The 18,382-nt window shown below is 40.9% G+C and overlaps 1 protein-coding gene across 1 annotated transcript in view; it reads right to left on the reverse strand.

The window, feature by feature from the left end:
* Positions 1 to 18,382, reverse strand: part of LOC126291820 (uncharacterized) — a 126,643-nt gene that overhangs the window by 5,575 nt on the left and 102,686 nt on the right. The window lies entirely within an intron of this gene.

The raw sequence follows: 18,382 nt of genomic DNA on the forward strand, positions 1-18,382 counted from the left end.
GGGGGGTGGGAGATGGAGAGCAGATGCTATGGGCAGGGGAGATGGAGGGAAGGGAGGAAGGGGGAGGGAAAGCCCGGGGGAAGAGGGGTGGAGGGAGGGGATGGGGGAAAAGGAAAGAGAAGGGAGGGAGGGTGCCTAAGGGAAAAACACAGGAAGTGGGGGCGGGGAGGATCAAAGTTGATAGGAGGGGTAGATGGAGGGGAGGAGGACATCATCAGGGAGGGGGATCTGGCGGAAGCCGCCTTGGGAGTGGGTAAGAAGGGTGGAGAGATGGAGACCGGGTGGACGTGGGAATACAGGCGCGGCAGCGGGCGGGGGCGGGAGAGGATGGGTGAGACAAGCAGGTGAGGAGGATCGAGTTTGCGGGAGGTGCACAGGAACCGTATCCTTTCAAGGAAAAGAGGAGGTGGGGAAACGGAATGAGATCGTACAGGATCCGTGTGGGGGTGGGGCTTCTGGATAATAAGACTGGGTGTTGTTTTCCTAAATCATTGAGGATCAGTGGTTAGGACTGCTCACAACCAACAAATATTCAGTCGTAATTACCTAGATACCGGGTGTCCAGAAAAGGACTCCCTGATTTCAAAATTAAATATCTCGAAAACGAAGATCGATAGAGGAATGCAGTAAACGGTATGTTTATTGTGAAAGCTGTAAGATGTTTATACAGGAGTTTGAAATAATAGTTTCAAAAACTGCTAACAGATGGCGCTGTACACTGTACAGCTCATATCAGCATACATAAGTGAAATAATCGTATGAAAACAATCTTTGCAAACAATCACATCACAATGTTCTCAAAATGTTCACCATTGGCACTTCAGAGGTGGTGCAAACGAAGAATGAAATTAGCTATCACATTTCGTAGTGTCTCAAGCGAAATGGATTCACCTGCCACAGAGATCGCCGATTCAAGCTCGTCCAGCGTGGCGGAATGCTTCTGGTAGGCCATGTCTTTCACTGTGCCCACAAAAAAAGTCACAGGGAGTCAAATCCGGCAAATATGGAGGCCAATCCATGCCTGCAGCAGTAAATTTGGGATATTCCAAAGTAATGACTCGATTCCCGAAGTAGTCCTCAAGAAAGCGAAACACTTGTTCGGTCCGATGTGGTCGGGCTCCATCTTACATAAACCATTCAGTACCTGGCGATCCTCTAACGCTTCGTGTGTGGCGACAAATTGTTCCAAAATTGCAACGTACCGTGGACCAGTGGCTGTTTCTCGAATGAAAAAAGGGCCAATAATGCCTCTGCTGCATACAGCAGCCCACACAGTCACTTTAGGAGAATACAGGGGTTTCGCTTCACACCAATATGGCTTTCCGGAACCCCAAAATCGCCAGTTCAGCTTATTCGCGTGTCCATTCAGGTGGAGGTGTGCAGCCAACATCAAGTCCTTCACTATCAATCATTGTGAGCATCTGATCAGCAAAGGCAACCCTTTGTTGCACAGCTCGTACGGGTATGACCTGGTGCGTTTGAATTTTGAATGGAGACATGAGTAGGCTCTTTCTCAGTATTTTCTGCGTGCTGGAACGCTTCAAACCAGTCTCAGATGAAATTCTACTGACGGATGACATTGGATTTCGCTGAATAATTCCAGAAACTGTGGCGATATTTTCAGGCGTAACTGCGGTTTACTTGCGACCAACATGCCCCACTAGATCATCAGTTACGCTGCCTGTTCGTTGAAATTTTGCTAAGAGCATACGAATGGTTTTCACATGGGGTCCTTTTGGAACATTAAATCTTGCTTGAAAACTTCGCCTTGTTGCCGTAGGACTCTCTTTTAACCTGTGGTACTCTAGCACCATAAAAACGCGTTTTTCAATGGAGTACATGATTTTAATCTATTCCTTCGGTACGCAAACCTCCTTTCAAGTTTCAATAGTGGAACCGATCGCTCTGGGCTTCAGATCACTATTTATACTAGGCATTACGTATGGCGATTACATTTAGCAGTGCTCATTCCTATCAATTCCTCAGTATTATTTTCATTTTAATTATGCATTTTGCTAAGATTACAGACACCAAGATCAGTAGTCCAATGTGCGTGTTACATTGATAAAAAGAAAACTGTTTTATTGTCTTCTTGCATCAGCTTTAATATAGAATTTCCCTTTTGTGAAATGTTACAGTTGTTTTTGCGCCCTTAAGAACTTTCTGGTCCCTTAGGAAATTGTTTCGCCATAAAAATAACTTCACCACCGGGTACAATCGTATCTACATCTACATCTACATCCATACTCCGCAATCCACCTGACGGTGTGTGGTGGAGGGTACCTTGAGTACCTCTATCGGTTCTCCCTTCTATTCCAGTCTCGTATTGTACGTGGAAAGAAGGATTGTCGGTATGCTTCTGTGTGGGCTCTAATCTCTCTGATTTTATCCTCATGGTCTCTTCGCGAGATATACGTAGGAGGGAGCAATATACTGCTTGACTCTTCGGTGAAGGTATGTTCTCGAAACTTTAACAAAAGCCCGTACCGAGCTACAGAGCGTCTCTCCTGCAGAGTCTTCCACTGGAGTTTATCTATCATCTCCGTAACGCTTTCACGATTACTAAACGATCATGTAACGAAGCGCGCTGCTCTTCGTTGGATCTTCTCTATCTCTTCTGTCAACCCTATCTGGTGCGGATCCCACACTGCTGAGCAGTATTCCAGCAGTGGGCGAACAAGCGTACTGTAACCTACTTCCTTTGTTGTCGGATTGCATTTCCTTAGGATTCTTCCAATGAATCTCAGTCTGGCATCTGCTTTACCGACGATCAACTTGATATGATCATTCCATTTCAAATCACTCCTAATGCGTACTCCCAGATAATTTATGGAATTAACTGCTTCCAGTTGCTGACCTGCTATTTTGTAGCTAAATGATAAAGGACCTATCTTTCTATGTATTCGCATCTACGACCGTGAAGTAATTAGAAAGACGATAATGCAATTTCTTAATCAATAGCACAATAGCTGTGACTGCTTCAACCAACGCGAAACTGCAAGTAAAGACTATTCACATTTCATAACGCAATATTTTATGACAATGGTCAATCCATGATTCTTACACCAAGTGTGATTGATAAAACAGCAAGAGAAATCTCAATTTCCAACTTTTCCATTGAACAACAACACCACCTTTATTTTGTTACATCACAACATTTACACTTCAAATGGGTGATTAGTGGCGTGTGTGTGCGGGCACAAGCGTCCACAGATAGGAAAAACTATGAGAGAGAGAATGACATCATTGGAAGCAATAAAGTCTGAATCAAACGAGCAATCTCCAATGCAATCCATTTGCAGGCATCGTGGTCAACAATACACGACCACAAAGGACGATGCTAGTTACTGAGTTATCTGACAATGACGTGGAGCAACGAGTTGCACCCTAGCGTACATTGTTGTAACAATTTGTGCGAAGCCACTGCGCTATATGTTCGTGGACGACGTTGAAACCATTATCAGTCCATCTGCTATCCCCCAAGTTGTCTCTGGATCCAAATCGACGTCGTCTATCCAGGTGTTCTAATTTATTTCTGGCAGTGTATTTCCCCTAGTTATTTACATAATTTCACCCACCCACACCGAAATGCCTCCATTTTCTTCCCCATCTCCCCACACGATATGGTATGGTCTGTTCATGCAGGTTTGCTCATGTAGCTGAACTTTTACCATTCTCCTTCCCTTTACCACTCCAACCATTTCTGTTTATTTAAGACGTTTGTCTACTTTTCCCCTTCCAATTCCCTCAACTGTCCCCCCCTCCCCCCTCCCAGTTTCAATGTCTCTCGATTGACCACCTATGATTACAGGGCTTCGTAGTCTGTCTCTGACATAATCGATAAGTACCTTCAATTTTAATGGGTACAGAATTATCATTTAGTAGGTCACAATTAATACTATAACTATTCGACTACAGCTATAATTAGTAGATCATACTCAGTATTTTGCAGTTACTGTATTACCTTCAATAGTTTGCTGAAAGTTGGTATAATCAGGTGGCAACTAATTACCTTGATAGCTACACCTTATCAGTCATAACAATCTGGCTCTTCTAAGCCAATTTTCTTCACTTGTTCCTGTTTATCACTTCGCCTCCTTCCCTCCTTCTGCCCCCATCATCGCAAAAACTACTCTTCCCTCTCGTCTCACATTATTAAACTTCAACTCTCTTCCACTTACTCCCCTGAACCTTCCCCCTCCCCCCCCCCCTCCTCCATTGTCAATCCATAGTGCTCCTTGTGTAATGTTTTTCTCACACAGTTTCACCTACCAATTTTGCGTCTTTTGCCATCTGTTTTTTTTTAATCTTTCCACATCCTCACCCACATTCCCCCCTTTTTTTCCCTCTCATCATTTTTCTTTCATACTAAGTCTGCTGTAACAGCAGTGTTTTATTATCAATTCTCCATCTCATTCCAAGTATTAACCCCGACTTGCGTGGTCTGCTGTTTTGGTTAACCGAATTTGGCTTGTTAATTTTAAGGGCTGGCCAGATGTCCTTCCTGTGGTCCCCCCGTACCCCACTGGGAGGGAGTGTGCATACTTCAACTGTCTGAGTCAAGTGTAACCCATGGAATAGTGCGAACGTAGTTCAAATGTCCACGAGTCGTGTAACTGAGGTGGAACATGGGAACCAGCCCAGTATTCACGCTGCAGGATGTGGAAAACAGCCTAAAAATCACATCCAGGCTGGCCAGCACATTGGCCATCGTCGTCAGCCCGCCAGGCGAATTCGATCCGGGGCTGGCGCGCCTACCGGAGTCCATGAAAGAGCACATTAGCACTCTCAGCTACCCTGGCAGATCAATTCCTCTCTTACTGGTAGTTACAGTAGCCTGTCAGCCTTCATACCTAGAATTCCTTAGTAAGCCACGATCATTCCTTTACAGCTATAATCAGTAGGTTGCACTCCAAAAGTTAAAATTAGTATGTTATTTTCAATAGTTGGCAGAATGTGGGCACAGTCAAGTAGTAACTAATTGCCATGATTGCTTCACCTTATTATTTGCAAGAAAGTAGCTGTTGAAAGCCAGTTTTGTTGGTATTTATCCCATCTCTCCCTCCCATACCTACCATCCAATTCCACCAAATCCTTCCCACCTGCCTTACCATCTTATTACACCTGTTCCTCTCCAACTCCTCCACTCCCACCCCCCCCCCTCCCCCATGCGCACATGTGTGTGTGTTTGTTAGGTTTTCCTCACACATTTTTGTGTGCATAGGTTAACTTCTCTCTTTCTTACACTATTCTGTGTACTTGAAACTAATCTGCCCCTTAGCTCCTCCAATTGGCTGCGCCTATCTTCTTCTTCCTCTCTTCTTCAGTAGCGCTACAGCCCTTGGTGAGCCTTGGCTTCTTCAACAATCTTCCTCCACACTTCTCGGTTATTTGCTGGTCTTTTCCACCCCCAGACTCCCATATTAGATATATCCATTATTACCTCGTCGATCCATCTTCTTCTAGGTCTCCCTTTTCGCCTACCTGAATGGATCATACCCTTCATCACTTTCTTTTGAATTCTATCCTCTGCCATTCTCTCCAAGTGTCCTAGCCATCGTATTCGCTGTGATTTCACAAATTTTATTATGTCCCTGCCTTGTATTAACTCTTGTAATTCGGCATTGTAGCGTATTCTCCACCTTCTTCCTCCTTTATAGGTCCATAGATTTTGCGCATTATTTTCCGCTCAATGCTTCTTAGTGCATTTTTATCGTGTTCCGTCAACGTCCATACCTCTCAGCCGTATGTGATAACTGGTCGGACTAGGGAATTATATGTTAGCTGTTTAGTTTTCTTGTAACAAGGCTGTTTTTGAAAAGCTGCATATTTGCAAAATAAGCTCTGTTTCCTGTTTGTATTCTTTCCGTTATAGCCTTTCCAATACTGTTATCATTTGTTATTAGGACTCCCAAGTAGTTAAAAGAGGACACTCCAATCAAGCATTTCTCATTTATGTTTAGATTTTTAGGGGTTTTTCTGGCCTCAGATTGTGACATTACCATATATTTTGTTTTGTTTTCATTTACTACGAGGCCAATTTTTAAGGCTTCTGTTTCCATTGCCCGGTATGTTTCTAGGAGTGTATTGGTATTTCTTCCTACTATAGCAATGTCATCAGCGAATGCACAAATCTGGCTAGTTTTCATAAATATGGTGCCTCTTTTATTGATTTTATTTACTACACTATGCAGGGCTATATTGAATAGGACAGTGGAGAGACTATCCCCTTGCTTCACACCTTTATTAAAGTCAAAGCTTTCACTTGTTCTTCTGAGGACATTTACTTTTGCTCTTGTCTCTGTCACTGTCATTCTGGTTAGTCTTATTAATTTAGCACATATACCAACTTCTTTCAGTATGTATAGTTCTTGCCGATTTATGCTGTCAAAGGCTTGTTTGAAGTGATCAATAGGAAATGCAGATCTATATCATATTCATAGAACTTTTCCATCATTTGTCTTATCACAAATATTTGATCAGTTGTTCCTCTGCCTGGTCGAAAGCCACACTGATATTACCCTAGCATGCCTTCTGCACGCTTCTGTATCCTTTCGTTTAATATACTTGTGAAGATCTTATAGGCTGTACTTAGGAGTGTTACACCTCTATAGTTTTCACATTCTGTTCTGCCCCCTTTCTTATAAATGGGGACTATTATTCCAATTTTCCAATTATCTGGCATAGTTTCTGTTTCCCATATATCTGATATTAATGTGTGCCACCAGTTTTTATTAATTCAGCAGTTATGCTGTATTGCCCAGGGGCTCCACTGATTTTTAGCTTGTGCACAGCCTGGGGGACCTCTTGTAGTGTTGGCTTTCTTGCCTCATTGGTTTCATTGTCTACTTCCAGCTCCACTCTTCCCTCCTGTGCGGCTGCCTCTTCATCTTCTAGGCTGGTGCTTAGTGTATCTTTGAAATACTCTGCCCATCTTCTCACTATCTGTTCTTCCTCCCTTATTATTTTCCCATCTTTACTGGAACAGGCCATTGTGTTTGGTTGGAATCTATTCTTCATTTTGCCTATGGCATGATTGAAATTTCTTATTTCACTCTGTTTCTTTAGTTCTAGTTCTTGAAATTTCTTCTTATTCCACTTTCTTTTCTTACTCTTGCACAGCCTGTTAGCTCTTCTCCTTAATTCTCTATATTGTTCCACATTATTTTTGGTTTCTCTCTGTAGCACTTTTGTTCTTGACCTGTTCTTTTCCTCTATTGCTGACCCGCAATCTCCATCAAACCATTCCTGGGTTCTTCTGTTCCTTCTTAAACCTATTATTTCCTCTGCAGCATCCTTAATGGCTTTTTCAAACCTGTTCCACCTTTCATCTACTCCTACTGTGGTATCTTCATTGCTCAACTTTCTGCTTACTGTTGCTTGGTATTTTTTTTTACTTCATCAGGGATGTTCAGTTTGTCTGTATTCCATTTCATTATCTTTCCCATTCTGTTGACATTTGTTAGTGGCAGTTTTTCTCTCAAGACTGATTTTATCACAAAGTGGTCTGAATCACAGTTTGGTCCTCTGCAGCTCCATAAATCCGTAACTGACGTGTAGTGGCGTGCAATCACTAAAATATGGTCAATCTGATTGACTACTCCTTTGGCTGCAGACTTCCAAGTACCCAGATGGATCCTTTTCTGTGGAAATCAGGTACTTTCAATAATCATATAATTCCTTGCTGTGAATTGCCATAGTAAGTCTCCATTCTCATTGTTTTCTTCATGTAGTGAATATTTTCCAGAAACTTCATATGGATGTTCATTCCTCCCTATTTTTGCATTAAAAGCTCCTATTACTAGCATCAGGTCATATTTAGATATTGCACAGCATACTTTTTCCAAGTCTTCGAAGAACTGTTCTTTAATTATATCCTCTTTTTCCTCTGTTGGTGCATGTGCATTAACTACTGATATATTCCTAAATTCACCTTTTAGTCTCAGTCTGCACATCCTTTCATTTATGGGTTCAAATTCTAGAAGGCTTTTCTTAACTTCCCTAGTTATTATAAACCCTGTTCCAAGTTGGCCTGTTCTTTCTTCTGGTCCACTATATACGAATGAGTACTCAGGTTTACCTATCTGCCCATTCCCCTGCCATCTTATTTCCTGTAGTCCTTTTTTTTGTCATCAGTCTACTGACTGGTTTGATGCGGCCCGCCACGAATTCCTTTCCTGTGCTAACCTCTTCATCTCAGAGTAGCACTTGCAACCTACGTCCTCAATTATTTGCTTGACGTATTCCAATCTATGTTTTCCTCTACACTTTTTAGCCTCTACAGTTCCCTCTAGTACCATGGAAGTCATTCCCTCATGTCTTAGCAGATGTCCTATCATCCTGTCCGTTCTCCTTATCAGTGTTTTCCACAGATTCCTTTCCTCTCCGATTCTGCGTAGAACCTCCTCATTCCTTACCTTATGAGTCCACCTAATTTTCAACATTCGTCTATAGCACCACATCTCAAATGCTTCGATTCTCTTCTGTTCCGGTTTTCCCACAGTCCATGTTTCACTACCATACTCATACCATGTACTCGAGACGTACATCCTCAGAAATTTCTTCCTCAAATTAAGACCGGTATTTGATATTAGTAGATTTCTCTTGGCCAGAAATGCTTTTTTTTTGCCATAGCGAGTCTGCTTTTGATGTCCTCCTTGCTCCGTCCGTCGTTGGTTATTTTACTGCCTAGGTAGCGGAATTCCTTAACTTCATTGACTTCGTGACCATCAATCCTGATGTTAAGTTTTTCGCTATTCTCATTTCTACTACTTCTCATTACCTTCGTCTTTCTCCGATTTACTCTCAAACCATACTGTGTACTCATTAGTTATTTCATTCCGTTCAGCAGATCATTTAATTCTTCCTCATTTTCACTCAGGATAGCAATGTCATCAACGAATAGTATCATTGATATCCTTTCACCTTGTATTTTAATTCCACTCTTGAACCTTTCTTTTATTTCCATCATTGCTTCCTCGATGTACAGATTGAAGAGTAGGGGCGAAAGGCTACAGCCTTGTCTTATACCCTTCTTAATACGAGCACTTCATTCTTGATCGTCCACTCTTATTATTCCCTCTTGGTTGTTGTACATATTGTATATGACCCGTCTCTCCCTATAGCTTACCCCTACTTTTTTTAGTATCTCGAACAGCTTGCACAATTTTATATTGTCGAACGCTTTTTCCAGGTCGACAAATCCTATGAACGTGTCTTGATTTTTCTTTAGCCTTCCTTCCACTATTAGCCGTAACGTCAGAATTGCCTCTCTCGTGCCTTTACTTTTCCTAAAGCCAAACTGATCGTCACGTAGCGCATTCTCAATTTTCTTTTCCATTCTTCTGTATATTATTCTTGTAAGCAGCTTCGTTGCATGAGCTCTTAAGCTGATTGTGCGATAATTCTCGCACTTGTCAGCTCTTGCCGTCTTCGGAATTGTGTGGATGATGCTTTTCCGAAAGTCAGATGGTATGTCGCCAGACTCATATATTCTACACACCAACGTGAATAGTCGTTTTGTTGCCTCTTCCCCTAATGATTTTAGAAATTCTGAGGGAATGTTATCTACCCCTTCTCCCTTGTTTGACCATAAGTCCTCCAAAGCTCATTTAAATTCGGATTCTAATACTGGATCCCCTATCTCTTCTAAATCGAGTCCTGTTTCTTCTTCTATCACATCAGACAAATCTTCACCCTCATAGTGGCTTTCAATGTATTCTTTCCACCTATCTGCTCTCTCCCCTGCATCTAACAGTGGAATTCCCGTTGCACTCTTAATGTTACCACCGCTACTTTTAATGTCACCAAAGGTTGTTTGGACTTTCCTGTATGCTGAGTCTGTCCTTCCGACAATCATATCTTTTTCGATGTCTTCACATTTTTGCTGCAGCCATTTCGTCTTAGCTGCCGTGCACTTCCTATTTATTTCATTCCTCAGCGACTTGTATTTCTGTATTCCTGATTTTCCCGGAACATGTTTGTACATCCTCCTTTCATCAATCAACTGAAGTATTTCTAATCATCTTGGTATTGAAGCTCTTTTTTTCCGTGTTTGCTTTAACAATATATATGTTTTTGGATAGGGTCCGCCTTTAGCAAAACACTGTTTTGTTTTATAACCCAAACATGTTTCACTGCAGTTGCAGCATCCTCAGTGGGTTTTTATTTTACATCTGTTAAAGATAAAGAACGTTCTTTGTCGTTTTGTATACATGTAGCTATTAGTTTTTAAAAAATGTAATTATAGATATTTGAAAAAACACATAAATTATGAAAATCCATACCTTTTTACCATATGGTGTGGTTTTTCTGACGTCTTGTGTTTCTACAATGACCGACAGTTTGTCATCTGCAACCACTTATACCTTAAAGTAGATAAATTGTTTAAGCCAAAATTACGATTTGAAGAACTATCTTATTATTATGCCTGAAATTATTTAATTCTATGTGTGTGTGTGTGTGTGTGTGTGTGTGTGTGAGTGTCTATTTACATGGTGTTTCACTTACTTCTTTTTTCGTCTTCCTCACTGTCAAACACTGAATATTGAGTTGCCACTGCCACTGTCACTGTCACTCACTGTTTCACTGTTTATCAGCTATAAAAACAAAACATGGCTGGCAGTGGAACAGCTGGAGGTGTAAAAACAAGATGGCTGGCGAGCAAGCTCTACAACAAATTCCGGAACATTACAGCAAAGTTACATCAAACTATTTTAAATATAAAATTCAATAGACTTTGTCTTTCATATAATGTAATACCTAACTATATACATGTAAATGTATACAGTATGTCACCTGCAGCTCGTCATGCCAAACATAAAGCTGAAATTGAGTGGCTGAAGCAAGAAATTAGAAACCTACATACAAAAAAGCAAGAACTCAATGTTGAACTATTCAAAATTCACCTGGAACTAGGAAACCACATTAAAGTCTCTGAAATATTCAACGATATCATGAATACAGTCAAACAAAACACAGAAACACAAATAAAATCAAAATGGAATAAACAACAACAAAAACTAAACACTCTTTTAAAACAAAACAAAGCTTTTGCACATAAAAATAGAATGCAAGCAAACCACACATTCCACAAACGTCTGTTAAACCTTACTGACATACCACTAACCAACCAAGAAATAGGTTTTCTAGAAAAAGGCCCAAAATACAATGTCAACACACACATCACACAAGACAGTGGAGAATCTTATCACAGAAAGTGAGTACATCATAAAACAACAAGAAAGAAACAATAACCAAAACTTCAATGCAGGTCTGACAAGAGAATTAATCACAGAAGAAATAAGATACATAATAAAAGAAAACAAAAACAACATATTGACAGGAACAAAAACTGAAGAAGAAAAAACCTCTGCAAAAATAAAGGACAAACTTAAAAACAATGAGGCACTCATCACAAGATCAGACAAGGGCAGCACCATGATAATAATAAAACAGGATGAATACAAGCAAAAAACCTTAAAATTCCTGGAAGACAACAACATAACAAAGCTAACCAGTGACCCAACACAAAGATACCAGAAAAACACAATAACACTCCTAAAAAATATCTCACACATATTCACAAATCAGAAAGCAAAATGGTTGAAATAAAAGAACCCCCAAGCACCCACACTGAACAGCCTACTAAAGCTCCACAAGGATGGCATTCTTATACGCCCTGTAGTCAATTTCAGAAGTGCACCCACATACCACTTAGCCAGAGAAATTCACACATATATACAGAAACATTACATATACACAAATAACAGAAGCATACGCAACACCGAAGAGCTGGTACAGCAAATCAAAGACATCAACATACCCACAACAGCCACACTCACATCATTTGACATCACATCCATGTACACCAATATCCCCACCACTGAAACCATCAACATCATCAGACAACAATTAGAAGAACAAGCCAAAATTCCCGAACCCCACATAAAAGAAATAGCTAGCATCCTAAAACTTATCACACAACAAAACTACTTCTCCTTTGACAATCAGTTTTACTCACAAGAAGATGGGCTTCCAATGGGGTCACCAGTCAGTGGAGTCCTAGCCAACATCTTTCTCAATCACATTGAAAATAAAATATTCGAAACAATAGTTAGACCCAAACAATACCGGATAATATATTGGTACCGTTATGTAGATGACATCATATGCCTTATAGATGAAACACCAAGTCGCATCCAACAACTCCACAGTGATATGAACAAAGTACACCCAAAAATAAAATTCACCATAGAAACAGAACACGACAAAAGGCTAAACTTCCTTGACCTCACAATATACAGACACAACAACCAACACCAATTCTCCATATTCAGGAAAGCGACCACCACTAGCACAACCATTCACAAAGACTCTAATCATCCGATTACACACAAACTAGCCAGCTTCCAATATATGCTACACAGACTAAACAAAACCCCACTCACTGATAACAACTACAAGAATGAATTGCAGACAATCAGACAAATAGCAGTGGAGAATGGATATGACACAAACACTATAGATAAACTAAACCACAAAATTAAAGCAAAACTAAAAAGGACACCCAACACACAAAATCAAAAACAAAAGCCTCAACCTACAAACACACAGAACCCACCAATGAACACACATGAACAGGAAACACCCACAATGACAAACAGATGGTTCACTCTCACCTATAACAACAAAACAGTACACAGAATAGGCAACATACTCAAAAAACAAGGGATAAAAATAGCCTACAGGACAGACAACTCAACACAGAAAAAACTAAGGACAACCAACACAAGCACAGACAAACGCAACACATCTGGTATTTACCAATTAATATGCCAGGATTTGCAAAGCAGTTTATATAGGACAGACAACCAGAAACTTTAATACCAGATATACAGAACACAAAAGAGCATTAAAAAGTAACAGCTGTCATTCCACATTTGCTGAACACCTCATAGACAAGAAACATAGCCCAACAAACATCAAAACAGATTTGAAAATTCTCAAATGCAGCAACAGCCCCTCACAAAAACTGATAATCGAAGAAAATTACCAGATACAAAAAGCCATAGTAGAAGGCAAAGAAATAATAAATGAATACACAGCTCTCTGCAATGGCACTCTGTTCTCTGCCCTCAAAGAATTAACAGACAAAACCAACCTATAGAGATCTTAAACCCCCTCCCCCACACACAAGAAAAAAAAAAAAAAAAAAAAAGATCCTGAAACCTAAAATCTCTCTCTCCCTCCCTTTCTCTCTCCCTCTCTTTCTCTCTCTGTCTCCCCCCTTTTACACACACACACACACACACACACACACACACACACACACACACACACACACACACACAAATATCTCAGTCACCTCTGAAAGGTTCAAAACAGCCGCCAGGAACACCTTCAACTGTTCCACTGTCAGCCATCTTGTTTTTACACCTCCAGCTGTTCCACTGCCAGCCATGGTTTGTTTTTATAGCTGATAAACAGTGAAACAGTGAGTGACAGTGACAGTGGCAGTGGCAACTCAATACTCAGTGTTTGACAGTGATGAAGACGAAAAAAGAGTAAGTGAAACACCATGTAAATAGACACTCACACACACACACACACACACACACACACACACATAGAATTAAATAATTTCAGGCATAATAATAACATAGTTCTTCAAATCGTAATTTTGGCTTAAACAATTTATCTACTTTAAGGTATAAGTGGTTGCAGATGACAAACTGTCGGTCATTGTAGAAACACAAGACGTCAGAAAAACCACACCATGTGGTAAAAAGGTATGGATTTTCATAATTTATGTGTTTTTTCAAATATCTATAATTACATTTTTTTAAAACTAATAGCTACATGTATACAAAACGACAAAGAACGTTCTTTATCTTTAACAGATGTAAAATAAAAACCCACTGAGGATGCTGCAACTGCAGTGAAACATGTTTGGGTTATAAAACAAAACTGTGTTTTGCTAAAGGCGGACCCTATCCAAAAACATATATATTGAAGTATTTCTTCTGTTACCCATGGTTTCTTCGCAGCTACCTTCTTTGTACCTATGTTTTCCTTCCCAACTTCTGTGATGGCCCTTTTTAGAGATGTCCATTCCTTTTCAACTGTACTGCCTACTGCGCTATTCCTTACTGCTGTATCTATAGCGTTAGAGAACTTCAAACGTATCTCTTCATTCCTTAGAACTTCCGTATCCCACTTCTTTGCGTATTGATTCTTCCTGACTAATGTCTTGAACTTCAGCCTACTCTTCATTACTGCTATATTGTGATCTGTAGTCCTTCAATGCCATATTTGAATTTTAAAATTTAATTGGCTATTTCTTTCATTTTTCCCAGCTGAAGCATTGTCCACACATTCCATGGTGCTACTGTTCAGATCCTTTATCCATTTTCTTTGCCAGGGTCGTGATACATGCTTTCCATCCAGTTTCCACGGCTTCTGTTGAATTTCCGTAATATTCTTTTTTTATAGTATGGGTTTATTATCACCATGCCCAACCCCCAATCTGGAGGAACAGGATTTGTATGAGGTTTACTCTTATAGGGAAGCTGGCTTCATCACGCCTCTAGAGCCATCCCTGCCCTAAGTTGTGGGACACACTTTGTCTGGCTCCTCTGTCGAGACCAATCTGGATTGGGTGACCCTGCCAGTAGCTATGCTAGCGCCGGCATAGCTCTCGATTTCACCGAAGCACTCACACCCTCCCGTCTGACACTGAAGGTGCCTACTATAAGGCGGTGTCCCTGTGCCTATGCTTCCCCCCAAATTCCCCAACTCTCCCCCCCCCCCTCTATTTTTAATAGGGTTGGTTTATTTCAATTGCAATGGTGTACAATCGGCTTCTGGTATATAACTGGATTTCGTAGGTGTAGATAGTTGATTATGAGAACCTATTAATTTTTGTAGGCAGAATTTTGTCACTTTATAGGCTACAATCGTTACTAAAACTACTTGTTTGCTCATAGTCCACTTCCGAATACCTACGTCGATGATATAACAGATCCCAGATCACCCTTCTGCTTTAGAAAGTCAACTAACGTGTTTCTCACGTCTAGAGAGCCAGTAAACCTGTCTTTCACCCGTCCTTCACCATCTAGATGCAACAACATACACCACCATCTATGTTCTCTCAACCATATGAAGACAGGAAATGTACAGAAGCAGTCAACCAAGCAATTTACATATCAATATTGAATCTTCTCAAATCTCCACGGAGAGTACATGCAATCACGAAAGCTGCCCAACACATACTAAGCATAAGTTCACTATTCAGCCATCTATAGGGCTACACGATTAGTTCAGCTACACTCCTCTACTCCAGCCGGGCCCTCCATTCTGACGGGTCCCACTGTAAGCCGGAAACGTCAATTGTTCTCACCACAGGACACCGCTTCCACACACCACGCACCCCAGACAGAATCGCCCTAGGATATCAGCCATATATATATTTGATCACTGTACTTACAATTAAATAATACGATTAAAGCCTCAATCGGACTTTCGACAATGAGTGAAGTATCAGAAATACCCGCTCCTGACGACTGAGGTTTTGGAAACTGAAATATCTGTACCATTCTTATGACTGGACATAACACTCCAAGTAAAAAAAAAAAAACTTTCATCCCCTCCGTCGCTATCGCAGGTTTCCACATCAAATCCATACCTTGCTTACGAAAGGACGTAGTCATTTACTTTGCACCTATTGAAACACACACGTCGTTTATAAGCCTGCTGTTCACAGCGAATCTATCAAGCATCCCAATACTACTAAGTATAATACTTAGCCAACAATCAAATGGTGGCGATACGAAACAATACTGAGCTAAAATTCGCAGTGGAGAGACATGTTTAATTTGCTTTTCGTGCGAGTGGTACCACTGTTTCTTAGAAAGAGAGACGTAATAGTTTTAAAAAACCGCCAAAAGTTAAAAATTCAATCACCAGGGCCATTTTACTGTCACAAGTGGTCTTTGTTCTACAGGAGCACACAAGTATTGTTAACAAACCATACAAGCTTTATCTCGAAAATATGGTGTTGTTTCCGAATAAAGTGGTTTTCCACACAAATAACGAGACATTGAACATAGATGGTTATCTCGGGGTGTGCATTAAAGACCAGTGGTGCAGAAACACGTCACCGGCGGTGTAAGCACGTAATAAAATCATCTAATTTAGAAATTGATTCAGCTAAGGAACCTGGTATGAAGCCGGCATTCGCAACTGCCTCACACTGCCGCTAGATATTTCTGCAGTGTTTGTAATGCATTCTATCCCGATGACATGTCAGAAGTTGTGTTCAAAAAATGGTTCAAGTGGCTCTGAGCGCTATGGGACTTAACATCTGAGGTCATCATTTCCTTAGAACTTAGAAATACGTAAGCCTAACTAATCTGTCACACACATCCATGCCCCAGGCAGGATTCGAACTTGCGACTGTAGCAGCAGCGCGATTCCGGACTGAGGCGCCTAGAACCGCTCGGTCACAGGGGCCCCCACGAGTTATGTGCTGCGATCGATTTAGTAACTTCAAGGTGTAGTTGGTACACGAATGCCATGCCTGAAGATATAGAAGAAGTGCGATATATCGACTGGTTTATAGATAATTGTTGATTGAGAATGATGACATACAGTAGATGGTGTGTTATGCGAAGAATCACTTCAAAAAAATGCAACATTTGGTTGATGTCGTAAGAAATTACACTAACTTTTCAGATCTGTACTGTTACCTTTTCTGGCAGATATGCTGTCTGTAGTTTGGTATGAAGTCTTTCCCTTCAACCACATATGTTCGTTGGATCGTATGGTGATCCTTTTAATGTTAACAGCCACTAGTGGATCGAGTTCATGGGACTCACATGTCTCGAAACTATTCACCGTTTTCGAACCAATCTGCTACAGTAAAATTTCATCATGGTTTTTAGACAGTCTCTATGTTTCTTTCAAATGTTCCTCAAACTCTTTCCTGGCAAGCTTGCAACATTGCGAGTTTGATCGTTCCAATTTAAAATGGAACTGCGCAGATGGCAGAGAACGCTATATCTAGCACGTTCTGCAACCAGCTGGAAACAGGGTGAGCTGCGATAGGACCAGTGTTTTCACCACTTGGTGGTGATGGGAACATATTGTCTTAGCTCTGCCCACCTTGTACAAAGTGTAAGGTCAGTGCCAAACGAGGCCTTCTCCTGCAACACGAGGTCGTAGCAGGAGAATACAATATGGGAAATGGGAGAAGTACGAGGATTTTGGTACTGAATTGCAGTGCATCTCCAAACTACATACAGGTACTGCAGTCCAAAACAGATCTGCGTCTCTCAGGATGCATTCACTTCTGTCACCCAAAACATTCTCTGTCATTACCATCCAACAGAGAATAAAAAGCTACAAACTATAAAAGCTCCGCTAACTTCGTCCATCAGAGACCTCGAAAGAAGAAATACCGTCTGTGTGCAAGCATCGAGCATATGGGCCGACTCCCATTAAATAACAGGTATTGCTGGACTAAGTAGTCTGCACAGATCAGTGTAAAGTGTTACCACCCATACTGTAAGAGGAGGACCATATCACATAGAGACTCAGTTGCAAGTCTCCCTGTGTCGTTGCTTGAATGATTTTCTTTCTCTGCTGTAAAGTGTCCAAGCCTTGTGTGACACAGGTTTTATACACCGCCATATATTTTTCCAACAATGACTTCGAGGCTAGTGTCAGGTTCTAAACTGGCAATAACACGTATCGAGCTATCGGCTCTAACAGAAAACTACACATCGTGTGGTTGTAATGCGCCAAAACTTTTGTTAGGATTTTTTCGTTTCGCATTACGTAATAGAGCCAACTCAACTTACAACAAGAAAATCGATGTTTTAAATTTGTAAAATATATGTTTTAGAGAGTATTCCTTTGACGACCGAGAGAAAAAGCTGACGAAAACCACGTCGCAATCAGAGATGGTCCATCACCAGAGCGAAAAATTGTTCTTAGTTCGATCCTCGAGGAAGGAAGCTTGAGTAGTAGCTGTTATGACGCAGATGGGTAACGGTCGGTAATACTTGTAGTAGTGTATAACAGGACACTGACGTGTCATAGTTTGATTCTGAATTCTCCTTCATCATCCGTAATAATACACTCCGACAAGTGAATTCAAATTAATTTGTTCAAGATTCGACAGCCAGACTTGAGGTAGGGAGTTTAATCGATTGGATTAATACGGAGAATTGTTGGTGTCTGCATGGCAGCCCAACGTGATTGCTATATGAGCGCAGGATAATTTAGATACGGAAGATAGTTAGGTGGGCGTCCGTATAACGCTACACACTGTGGATTATAAGTACGGAAATACCGTACACGATTATATGGTAGATGGTTG

The sequence above is a fragment of the Schistocerca gregaria genome, chromosome 9, assembly GCF_023897955.1.
Source record: "Schistocerca gregaria isolate iqSchGreg1 chromosome 9, iqSchGreg1.2, whole genome shotgun sequence".
Lineage (NCBI taxonomy): Eukaryota > Metazoa > Arthropoda > Insecta > Orthoptera > Acrididae > Schistocerca > Schistocerca gregaria.